Raw genomic sequence first — 12,473 nt, 5'->3', positions numbered from 1 at the left:
CACATGACTTATCATTGTTGATGTTAAGCTTGATTGCTTGGCTGTGGTTGTGTTTGTTAAGTTTCTCCACTGTAAAGTTTCTCCCCCCTCCCACCTTCTTTTTTTTTTAATTTTTAAATTTATTTTATTTTTGGCTGTGTTGGGTCTTCGTTGCGGTGCGTGAGCTTCTCATTGCGGTGGCTTCTCTTGTTGCGGAGCACAGGCTCTAGGCATGCAGGCTTCAGTAGTTGTGGCACACAGGCTCAGTAGTTGTGGCTCGTGGGTTCTAGAACTCAGGCTCAGTAGTTGTGGTGCACGGGCTTAGTTGCTCCACGGCATGTGGGATCTTCCCAGACCAGGGCTTGAACCTGTGTCCCCTGCATTGGCAGGCGGGTTCTTAACCACTGGGCCACCAGGGAAGCCCCCTCCCACCTTCTATACTGTACTCTTTGGAAGGAAGTCACTATGTGCAGCCCACAATTAAGGAGTAGGGACTTGTGTTCCACCTCCCTGAAGGTGGAGTTTCTATGTAAATTATTTGGAATTCTTCTGCTTGAGAGATTTGTCTGTTATTCCCCCCTATTCATTTATTCATTGAATAATTAATTTGTATCTGAATAATATAATAATAATTCACATAACAAAATTCATCTTTTTAAAGTGTATATTCAGCATTTAAAAAATATATTCATGAAGTTGTGCAATCATTACCACTAATTCCAAGATGTTTTCATCACCCCAGAAAGAAACCCCATACCCACTAATAGTCACCTCCACATTCCCCCCCTTTCTCTACCCCTGGGCAGCCACTCATCTACTCTTGTGTCCTGGATTTGCCTATTCTGGGCCTTTCATGTTAGTGAAATCATACTATATGTTGTCTTTTGTGACTGGCTTCTTTCACTTAGCTAAATGTTTTCAAGTTTCTTCCATGTTGTAGCATGAATTAGGACTTCATTCCTTTTATGGATGAAGAATATTCCATTGTATGGATATGGCACACTTTGTTTATCCATTCATCAGTTGATGGACACTTGGGTTCTTTCCACTTTTTATTATTATTAATAATGTTGCTATGAACATTCATATACAGGTTTTTGTGTGGACATATGTTTTCAATTCTCTTAGTGTGAAAATGCTGAGTCACATGGTAACTAGTTTAACGTTTTGAGAAACTGCCAAACTATTTCTAAAGTGACCGTACCATTTTACACTCCCACTGGCAATGCATGAGGGTTCCAATTTCTCCATTTCAATAACACTTGTTATTTTCCATCTTTTTGATTATAGTCATCCTAGTGGGTGTGAAATCATATCTCACTGTGGTTTTAATTTGCATTTCCCTAATGACTAATGAAGTTGAATGTCTTTTCATGCGCTTATTGGCATTTGTATATCTCTCTTGTACTTTTCTTACAAATATAGCTAACTGGCCATTTGTATTCTCTATTTGGAGAAATGTCTTTTCAAATTGCTTGTTCATTTTTAAATTGGGTTATTTGTCTTTTTATTGGTGAATTGTAAGAGTTTTTATGTTCTGGATACTAGACCCTTATCAGATATATGATTTGCAAATACTTTCTCCCACTCTGTGGGTGGAATTTTCATATTCTTGATGGGGTCCTTTGAAGTACAAAAGTTTTAAATTTTGATGAAGTTCAGTTCATTTATTTTTAATTTGGTTGCTTGTGCTTTTGGTGTCATATTTAAGAAACGAGTGCCTAATTCATGGTCATAAATTTATTCCCTTATGTTTTCTTCTAGGAGTTTTCTAGTTTTAACTCTTATATTTAGGTCTTTGATCATTTTGAGTTAATTTTTGTCTATGCTGTGACTTCTTTCTTCTGCATGTGGATATCCCACTGTTTTTGTATTATAGTCTCCATTTGCTAAGACATCATTTTCATACTCTTTAAAGTTCTTTGGACATATTTAAATTAGCTGATTTGAACTTTTGTTCAGTAAGTCCAATGTCTGGGGTTCCTTAGGGACAGTTTCTATCGACTATTTTTTTCCCTGTGTATGGGCCATACTTTTTTGTTTCTTTGCACGTCTCATCATTTTTTGTGTTGTTGAAAACTTGACATTTTAAAAATAATGTGGCAACTATAGAAATCCAATTCTCCTCCTCCCCAGTGTTGGTTGTTGTATTTGTGGTTGTTATCTGCTTAGTGACTTTTCTGAAATAATTCTACAGAGATTGGATTTTTTGTTGTGTGTGACCAAAGTTTCTGCTTAGCTACTTTAATGGTCAGCTAATGATTGGACAGATATTTCTTTAGATGCCTGGAACCAGTAAGTCTTACAGTCTTTGCCAAGTGGCTCTGTGTGCACACTGGGGTAGTACATCTTTAATATTCAGCCAGGCACTTGACAACTCCATATTAGCTTTCACTTCCTGCTTGCACAAAACCTCAAAGTTAACCAGAGGTGAGAAACTAAGACTGTCTCTTTCCTGAGCATGCATAGAGGCCTGGGCATGAGCCCAGCCCTATGTATGTGTGTGACCTTCTAGAATCCCAGTTATATGTTGGAGCTTTCCAGAGTCTCCTATGGATGTCTTATTCCCCAGCTTTTCCATTTAACCTTTTTGGTTTGTTTCCTCCCAACTGTTATCTACTGCCTCAGGCAAGTGTGGTGGTCAACAATTGCCTATGGTCGTTTTGATAAACATCCCTGGAGAAAAGGCTGTTTGCACTGGGCAAGCTCTGAGGTTGGCCAAATATAGTCAGCCTTGCAAGTGGGTTCTTCCAGGGAACCACCAGACAGGTCAAATAATGACAGTGCTTTACAGTAACTCCAGCCTTGTTCTGTCCCCTGCAGTGGCTGCCAGGCTGCTAGTTTTCACCGTGACTGCAGGCTGTTAGTTTTCAAGGCTACCATGGAGCTGGGGTGGATGGAAATAGGACAAGTTGAAATGTCACAGAGTTCGCTGTTCTTACTGGTATCAGCCATTTTTCTTGAATAAATTCTCCCCAGATAGCTGCAAGCCTTTAACTAATCTCCTGAATTATAAAATTGCTGAATTCTAACCATTTTTTCCAGGGTTCTCATTGCTTTTATGGAGGAGAGAATTTTTGGAGGTCTTTACCGCACCATTTTCACTGACTTCACTCTTTCATTGTAGTTTTATAATTTTTTAAAAAAATTTATTTACTTTAGGCTGCGTTGGGTCTTCATTGCTGCGTGTGGGGGCTTCTCATTGTGGTAGCTTCTCTTGCTGCAGAGCACGGGCTTTAGTAGTTGTAGCTCGAAGGCTCTAGAGCGCAGGCTCAGTAGTTGTGGCTCGTGGGCTTAGTTGCTCCGCGGCATGTGGGATCTTCCCGGACCAGGGCTCAAACCCGTGTCCCCTGCATTGACAGGTGGATTCTTAACCACTGCGCCACCAGGGAAGCCCCATTGTAGTTTTAATTTCTGCCTTTCAAATAATGAATGACAACTAGATTTCTTTTCATATATTTATGGGCAATTGAAGTATTTTTTAGTGTGAATTATCTGTTCATGATTTTGTCCATTTTTTCCTCTCAGTTTTGGTGTATTTTCCCCTCGTTTTTAGAGTTTGCCAGTTGCCTTTTGATTTTATCTATCTACCTATCTATCTATCATCTACCTATCTATATATCATCTATCAATAATCTATCTATCTTTCTATATTTTACCATGTGAAAGATTTTTGTTTTCACGCAATCAATTTTACTAACTCTCTTCTTTTATTGCATCTGGATTTGAGTCATACTTAGAACCCTATGTCTAAATTCTGGTTATAGAGGAATTCACCTATTTCTTTTTCTGGTAATTGTATGGTTGAATATTTTACTTTTAGATTCCTGATCCATTTGAGTTTACTTTTACCTATGGAATGAGCTACAGATCTAATTTCAACTTTTGCTAGTAGGTTAAGCAGCTATCCCAGCACAATTTCTTTTTTTTTTTTTCCAATCAAGGACCACACATTTCATTTAGTTATTAATATCATCATGTTTCATTCCTTTGTTGCTATTTGTTTTTTATGTAGGTGTTTGCTTCTTTTGTACCCTTTTTGACTTAATTTATTTATTTATTTTTTTTGGTTTTTTTATTTTTATTTTTATTTTTAGTCAGTCATCAATTTTATACACATCACTGTATACATGTCAATCCCAATCGCCCAATTCAGCACACCACCATCCCCACCCCACCACAGTTTTTCCCCCTTGGTGTCCATACGTTTGTTCTCTACATCTGTGTCTCAACTTCTGCCCTGCAACCCAGTTCATCTGTACCATTTTTCTAGGTTCCACATACATGCGTTAATATATGATATTTGTTTTTCTCTTTCTGACTTACTTCACTCTGTATGACAGTCTCTAGATCCATCCACGTCTCAACAAATGACTCAATTTCATTCCTTTTTATGGCTGAGTAATACTCCATTGTATATATGTACCACATCTTCTTTATCCATTCGTCTGTCGATGGGCATTTAGGTTGCTTCCATGACCTGGCTATTGTAAATAGTGCTGCAATGAACATTGGGGCCAGCACAATTTCTTAAAGATCATCTTTCTTCCAGTGATTTGTCACTTTTATACTTATTTCCCATATGTCCTTCTGTCTATTTATGAGCTTTCTATTTTATCCCACTGATCTATCTGTGTCTTCATTCACCGCCTCCACATTAGTATCTGTTGACCTTGCAGCCAGAGCACAGCCTGGTGATCATCCTCCTGCAGCCCTGTCAATGCAGACACTGCACACTGCAGGCCTCCCACCGACACCAGTGTCCTCAGTCCCTCTGCTAACTCTCAAGGTTGTCTCCTCTAACGCTCCCAGCACAACAGCCCTCCCACCATGGGCACTGTGTGCTCTGTGCCTCGGGCCCACACTAGCACCTCCATTCCCGCTCATGCACCCAGCCCCCGTCTACAGCTCACCTGCACCCTGGAGGGTTCCTTCCTGCTTGAGCAGTGACTGTGGTCCAGCTCTGCTTCCGCAATGACTACAAACCTGCAAACTTCTCTGCCATCCACCTTCTGCAACCATACCTTCTTCAATGAGATCAGAACCCCAACCTCAGAGAGAGGGCTCATCTTCCATGCTTGCCCTTACTCCTGAGCCTGTCCTCTTTCAGCCCTAGGGTCCCATACAATGTTCCCTTACATCTGAGAGTTACTCTTTTATCACAGTTTATTGATTCTGTTAATGAATGTTTAAATCACTGTGTTTTCTGTCTCCTGATTGGACTCTGAATGATGCAATCACAGAGCATGTTTGCTGTGGTGCAAAAGGAGAATGCAATTAGTATCCCATACTGTACAGTATCATTGCCTACTGCACACTGCCATGTCTACTAGTGAGTTTATTACATTATAAATAAATATGGAATTGGGGGTTTTAATTCTTTATGTAATGTGAAATGCTTGGTGGATTAGTATATGAGTGTTTTAGTGAAATTTGAGGAAATTGGCTGAGATTTTCAGTGGGGTGGGAATGTGTTACTATTTTGCATATTTAAGTCAGTGTCTAAAAATTCACTGTCCAGGGCTTCCCTGGTGGCGTAGTGGTTAAGAATTTGCCTGCCAATGCAGGGAACAGAGGTTCGAGCCCTGGTCTGGGAAGATCCCACATGCCGCGGAGCAACTAAGCCCGTGCGCCACAGCTACTGAGCCTGTGCTCTAGAGCCTGTGAGCCACAACTACTGAGCCCATGTGCCACAACTACTGAAGCCCGTGTGCCTAGAGCCCGTGCTCTGCAACAAGAGAAGCCACTGCAACGAGAAGCCCATGCACCGCAATGAAGAGTAGTCCCCGCTCGCCACAACTAGAGAAAGCCCGCGTGCAGCAACAAAGACCAAAGGCAGCCAAAAATAATAAATAAATTAAATAAATAAATTAAAAAAAAATTCACTGTCCAGCAGATTAGATTTGGATAATAAGGGACGACTGTATTATCTTTTCTCTTTCGGTTGGTTGCACTTGACACAAGACCCAAGTGCACTCTCATATCTCTTTGGTCTCCTTCCCACCCCAGTGTGTTGATAAGGCATTGAAATTTTCTTTGGCAGTTGTTAAGGATTTCTTTTCCTTTCTTTTCTTTTCCTTTTTTTTTTGGTCCAAGCAATAACACAAATGAATCTTAGAAATATCATTTTGAGTTGAGAATAAATCAGGTTCAGAAGACTATGAGGAGTGTAATGTCATTTACATGAAGCACAAAATAAGAAAAACTATACATTTTTTGAATACATACATTTGTGATAAATTGATACAAGGAAAATCAAGGGACTTTATACATACAAAATTCAGAGTAGTTGTTAATTCTAGAGGCTAGACAGATGGTTAGATGGGGGAGAACACAAGTAGGTACAAAAGTATCAATAATATTCCAACTCTGAAATTGGGTGAGGAATCAGGTTCCAGTCTAAGTCCTGTGTATGATTTTTCAGGGCTGACCGTAAGGTTTTGCCTGACTGGTCTCCTGGGGGAAGCTGCCCTCCCCACACCAGGCAGCCTGGCACAGCCAGGCCATTGCAGTTTTCTGAAGGGAGCTGCAAGGATCCCAGGGCCACTTGGGATCCAGATAAGCTGATGCATATTTGTGTTTCTTGCCTGGTCACCTCCATCCAGAGGCCTCCTTACCAGGGGCCTTGGTGAGGCATTTTTCTTCACTATGACTCAGTACTTTTCCAGTCTTAGCCTTCCTCCTCTTCCTCCCCCAGATCCCCCAAGTGCATGAAAAGACAGGAAGTGTTTGTTTGAGGATCCTTGGCAGTGAGATCATTCCTGTCTGCCTGCATTATCTGACCCTTGCCTTGTGCTGTTCCAAGCGGGTGTCAAGCCAAACAATCAATAAACAATCTAAAATAAGGAATAGAAGAGAGTGTTATTCTAGCCATACTGAGGACTAGCCTTGGAGTGCAGTCTCCACCAAGGAAGAAAGTGCTGCAGAGATGCATGACTTTCAGCACAGTTTCATATCTTCTCAGGACAAGAACGTACATCAAACATGACAAGGGTACATTCCTTCAAGGTTTCAGAAGAAACAAAGTGCATCAATACATGGCGAGTCAGTATGGCCTTGGCATTTGGGAAAGGAATCTTCCAAGGAGTACTAACATTGGTGTCATAGGAAGGGAAGCATTGATTCTTATCCTAAAAGTAGACATTCTTTTTACTTCTAGATAATGCATTCTTCTATAGTTAAAGAGGATGTACAATGGATGTTTGACAGGGCAAAAGCCAGGATGTTCTAGTTCACATAAAGTTTAGGCCAAACTTTGTATAAGCCAGAATGATTTCCCCATACCCCAACATGTGAAAATCTTTTCCATTGTGGAAAACGGAGCATGAAGGAGCCAGCACCTCTTCATTTCACCTCTTGCTTGCAGTGACACAGTAAGTGAGGTTGGACTTTTACCTGCAAGTTGGCTTGTTGTCGTAATTAACCATCTTGGCACCTGGCAACTCAACAAACTGATGCAGCCAGCAGGGTGGCCAATCAAGCCCTAAGCCTTTCTGGAAGAACAAAAAGCCTGAGGGTCCCCTGGGCACTTCCACAGCCATGCAAATGGGCCTTGGGGGTGCTAGTGAATTATTTATGGAAACTTTTAGTTCTGAGAGGAACCATTGGTCTTCAACTCCCTGGCTGAGTTTCCTCATGGGTCAAATTAGAAATCCAACAGAGGGACTCCAGGAAAGCTAGGGTAGCAGTTCCCTGGCCACTGCTCATGGTCCTGCAGCAACAGGACCAACAGCTGTCAGAGACACTGCGTTGCATGCAGTAACTCTTGTTGGATCCAAGCAGGTTCCTGGTGCCAACAGAGGCCCTGCAACCCAGTGCGTTATTGAGATTCATACTGTCTGCAAAAGAGTATGGAGTCCTTCAGGATTGCTTTCTGCAGTAGCTCAAAGAGACCTAGAGACTTGGTTAATTTGCTTCCACCATAACAAAGATCATCTTGTTAAACTTCATGATGGAGAGTCTGTTTGTGGGGTGCATTGCTACAGACCCTCTCTTTCAAAGTGCCCTGATGGTGTCCATTTTGGCTGGGGAGGAAGAGGAAGAGGGAAGGGAGAGGGGGCCCAACCATCTGAGACCTCCTTCCTCTACTGGGTACTCCCTCAGGTTTGGTTCACCCGTGACAGGTCCCTTGTTTAGACCACACCTGCAGAGGATATAGCCTCCCTGCAAGCCATCCTTGTGGCCCCATGGGGACCTACAATGAGGGATTGAGGACAGTAGATGGTAAGACTTAGCCAGACTCAAATTTCCAGGTTTGTAGATGCTGCTTGAGTTGGCCCTGGTCATCAGGCCGTTACACCCTGTTGTGAAGTCAGGTCAATTGGTCCATGACACAGTTCAAATCTTAACTGACCAGTTCCTAGATATGGAAAAAGTGGCCACTGGCAAAATAGCAAAGACTGAGCGAGAGAGATAACGGATGTTAGAGTAATGACCTGGCGCCCTCTCCTGGGCAAACTGGGCTAAGGCCTTCCTAGAAAGTTCTCTGAACTTGATTCTTGGCTGGCAGTCTCAAAGGCAACTGATAGGCCAAGGAAATCAGGACCAAATCCTGGGCCATGGGACACCTGATGGGGCTCCTGGGGAGCCTGGAAATGAAGAGTACTGCCACTTTTACCTGGACCTCTTGGCATTCAAAAATAAATAAGACTAAAAAAATTAACAAGACTACAGGCCATGCTAAGGTCCCTCTGTCCCCACAGGGGACTGGAGGCCCTAAGCCAAGGTCAACCTTCAACAGAGATGTGAGGGAGAATTGCACTTCTTGACTTTTTTTAAAAAACTGAAGTATAGTTGATTTACAATGTTGTGTTCGTTTCTGGTGAACAGCAAAGTTATTCAGATATCTATATGTGTATCTGTATCATCTATATCTATGTTCTTTTTCAGATTCCTTTCCATTATAGGTTATTACAAGGTATTGAATATAGTTCCCTATGCTATACAGTAGGTCCTTGGTGTTTATTTATTTTATATATAGTAGTGCGTATCTGCTAATCCCAAGCTCCTAATTTATCCCTCCCCAATACTTTCCCCTTTGGTAACCATAGTTTGTTTTCTATGTCTGTGAGTCTATCTCTGTTTTGTAAATAAGTTCATTTGTATTATTTTTCTAGATGCGACATATAAGTGATATCATATGATATTTGTCTTTCTCTGTCTGACTTACTTCACTTAGTATGATAATCTCTAGTTCCATCCATGTAGCTGCAAATGGCATTATTTCATTCCTTTTTATGGCTGAGTAATATTCCATTGTATACATATACCACATCTTCCTTATCTATTCATCTGTCGATGCACACTTAGATCGCTTCCATGTCTTGGATATTGTAAATATGCACTTCTTGGCCTTTGACTGCTGGTACACAAGTGACTGTGATCCCTGAAATCCTTGCTCCAGGATGAGGGGGAACAGATAAAGCTCTCCAGTTTGGGGTTTGAGGTTTCTATCACTGGGAGTCTTGCCGAAACTGAGCTATGGGTAATTCCTTGTGGGTCCCTATAAACCTCCTTTGCCATGGCTCAGTACTGAACATATTATTGGTATAGATGGCTTGTCTGTGTGTACTCCTACCTGCCTTTGCCCCAAATCCCTGATAAGAACTGCAACATTTTAGTGGGCGGATGACTCATGAACCTACCCAATTTCCTACCAGTGCTGAGTAGCATGGTTTATCCAAAATAATATGGGCTGATTGGGCAAAAAAAGAAATAGCCACCCACGTTGCCAATCTCAAGGAAGCCAAAGTTCTCCATGAGAGAACTCTACATTCAATAGCCCCACCTGGACCGTGCTCAAGGCCTTGGGTATCTGGAGACTCACCATTGCTTATAGGAGGCTCAATGCCATAGCTCCAGAGAGGTACCTGATATTGTGTCACAGAGGTTATTGCCCAAGCTGAGGGAAGTTGGTATGCTGCAATTGTTACTGAAAATGCTTTTTTAAGCATCCCCTCTCTACCCAGATGATAAAAATCAATTTGCCTTCATAAGGAAAGGGTTGCAGTGTACTTTTAATATCTTACTTCCAGGCTACCTAATTCTCCAGCTATCGGTGATGAATGTGATTTGGAAAAAGTCCTGCTCCTGGAGGGAGCACTGGCCTCTGTTACATTGATGACATTCTCCTGGTGGACCTAGACAAGGGCACCACCTAACAAGGACTGGACCCCCAGTTGACTCACATGCAGCTACATAGCTGGGCCACTGACACAAGCAAGGCACAGGGACCTAGTATCCAGTGAAATTCCTTGGCATTATCTGGGAATGGGCATGGTATCTCATTCCAGACATGACAAACATAAAAGAGGTCCAGTGACTGGTTGGGGTCCTTAGCTACTGATGCCCTCATATAATCCATGTGGGGATCTTGAGGGATCTAGTATCTGGGACCTGTGTGAGGTGAGAGTGGGTGGGTCAAGTAGATCTTCAAATGTTGCAGGGCAAACTGAAGTCCTGGGATTTGTAGTCTGCTTCTTTTTTAAGTCTTGGTCTGGAAAGTGCTTTTCAGAGGGCCCCCCCTTGGAAATGAGCAGTGGGACAAATCGCATCCTGGGTTTTACCCAGACACTTTTCCAGGGGGAATATTATACAAGCTGGCATTTGGATGGGAGCCCAAGCCACACCTAAGAGGACAGGGCCTGCAAGAGCTGGGAGAAGGACCTAGCAGCAGGCAAAGATGGCTAAACTCCTCAGGGGCAGGTGTCCAGACATGCCCAGGCCAAGAGAAGCAGACCCCAGGTCACTGCAGCTGCAGACATGTCAGCAGAAGCCATGATGGAAAGACCCTGAGGCCCCATGGAGAGGAAATGTCTTTCCCCTGGCAGCCAGCACTTGACTCCTCCTCCTCCAATACCACCACCCCCTGTGTCCTGACGGCATATAGAGAAGGCAAAGGGGGAAAGAGACACTTTGTCCGAGAGAAAAACAGCCAAGACAAGAGGTTCAACTTTTTAATAGATTAAGTTCATCCAAATGAGTTTCATTTAATCTGAGGCCACTTGACACTGGAAGTGACCAAGTGTCCCTCTCAACTCCATTGAAATGAACCTCCAAAGAAACATGAGCTCAGATATGAAATGCTACATTCTTTATACATCTGAACTATGCTATGCTTACATTGCAATCATCTACATATAAACATCTTTACATGTACACATAGAAGTAAATACACAAGCAGCGATCTACAAGGATTCATACATAGCACACTGAAAACATTCACCACGTACAGGAAAGTGAATGAAGAGTGCTTCTGATTCTATTGAAATGCATACATGCATTCTTTATATGTTTCAGAAAAAAATAAATGAAAACCTTAAAAGTTTACCACTAATATTAAGCATCTATTATGTGCTGGCACACTGCTAGGTACTGAGCACCGAGCAAAGTTTTGCAGGGAGAATCTTTCAGCTCATTTTCTCAAAGGCTGATAGGTGTGTCATCACGGAAGAAATTTATCTGTGGACTCTCTGATGCTGCTTTAAGTGATCGGATCGTGCAAAGCTTCTGTTGCATTTAGTACACAGGTAGGGCCGCTCCCTGGTGTGCTTCCTCATGTGTCTGTTGAGCTCATCCAAACGGGAGAATGCCCATGTGCATCCCTTCACGTTGCATTTATAGGGCTTCTCTCCTAGACCCGAGAAAGAAAGGAAGACTTGTCATGCTTCAGGGTAACATGGGACAGGGAAGTTGGAAATGAATGGAGAAGAAAAGGGAATTGGGCATGTTGCAGTGGGACAGGGAGAGACAGACAGGAGACTGGAGGGGGTGCATGGGAAAGGAAGAGAAGGAGGGCAGGATGGGCTAGAAGGCTGAGAGGAAAACTGTGTAGGAGGGAGAGGAAAAGAAAAAGAAAACCAGGAGGGGAAGATGAAGGTCAGTGGTGGGTAAAGAAGGTTGAGGGAGAGGGGTTATCTGTTGGACCTATAGGAGTCATGAAGAGGAGTCCCAGGAGAGGTAAAGTCAAGACCATCCTAAGAGGTCAAACAAATCCCTCCACTTCTTCCATCATCCCAGGCATTCAATACCAGAAAAGGCTGCAGCCAGGTTGCCTCTGGCCCAGAACTAGAGTCTGTTCTTAGGACTGCTTTATATACCCTTTCAGATTTGCCAGTATTTTCTAGGGTCTTCTGGGTCCTAGACTTAGAGGGAGGTGGCAACAAGCTCAAATGACCCCAAAGTCTTATAAAGACAGAGATCTTTAGTCATTTTCCTGACACCCTTATACTTCAGTCTTCACTCACCAGTGTGTAGGCGCTCATGGATTCGCAGGTGGGAAGATTTTGAATACGATTTCCCACAGTCCTGGTATGTACAGATGTAGGGTTTCAAAATGTCAGAATTCTTCTGCAACGGACATCTCTGAATCTTGAGATTCCACTTCTGCTTTTCTAGGGGTTGTCCTTGGATCAAATGGGAACTAGAAATGTACAGAAATCTAGGATATGGCAATGATGATGAGGAATGTGGCACCATATGGACTTCATGGGGAG

This window comes from Eubalaena glacialis, chromosome 3 (genome assembly GCF_028564815.1).
Source record: "Eubalaena glacialis isolate mEubGla1 chromosome 3, mEubGla1.1.hap2.+ XY, whole genome shotgun sequence".
Classification (NCBI taxonomy): domain Eukaryota; kingdom Metazoa; phylum Chordata; class Mammalia; order Artiodactyla; family Balaenidae; genus Eubalaena; species Eubalaena glacialis.
The sequence above is the reverse complement of the archived record's forward strand: the minus strand, read 5'-3'. Positions refer to the sequence as shown.